At 33.3% G+C, this 393-nt stretch overlaps 1 protein-coding gene across 1 annotated transcript in view; it reads right to left on the reverse strand.

Annotated features, from left to right (window-relative positions):
* The window catches only part of LOC119589151 (zwei Ig domain protein zig-8-like), a gene marked incomplete at its 5' end in the record, with an annotated part of 79,650 nt that overhangs the window by 5,766 nt on the left and 73,491 nt on the right, over positions 1 to 393 (reverse strand).

The raw sequence follows: 393 nt of genomic DNA on the forward strand, positions 1-393 counted from the left end.
GAATGTTGTTAGAATTAAAGCGACTTATTTTCCCCTTCTTCATTCTAATTCTTTGGACGAACTCGGAACGAAAGTCACGTTCCCGTTGTGTAAATTTGTCTGATTAGTTCGGAAAAAAAAATTGGTCGTGTACCTTCTTATTCCCCCACAGTAATGCGCTGCAATTTGTAATTAGGTGAGTTTTTTTTTTTATTCTCAAATACAAAAAAGAAAACTTCAGAGGAAAACATATAACAAAAACATGGATATATTGCAAAGTTCTTGTAGTGATATAGCGAAAATCACGGGTTTCCGAGGTAAGTTGTGCACAATATGTAAAGTTTATTCTTAGTCGACAAATAAAGAATAAATAAGGAGAATTATACAGTAAAGACCGAGGTATTGATCAAAGAG

This window comes from Penaeus monodon, chromosome 25, assembly GCF_015228065.2.
Source record: "Penaeus monodon isolate SGIC_2016 chromosome 25, NSTDA_Pmon_1, whole genome shotgun sequence".
Classification (NCBI taxonomy): Eukaryota; Metazoa; Arthropoda; class Malacostraca; order Decapoda; family Penaeidae; genus Penaeus; species Penaeus monodon.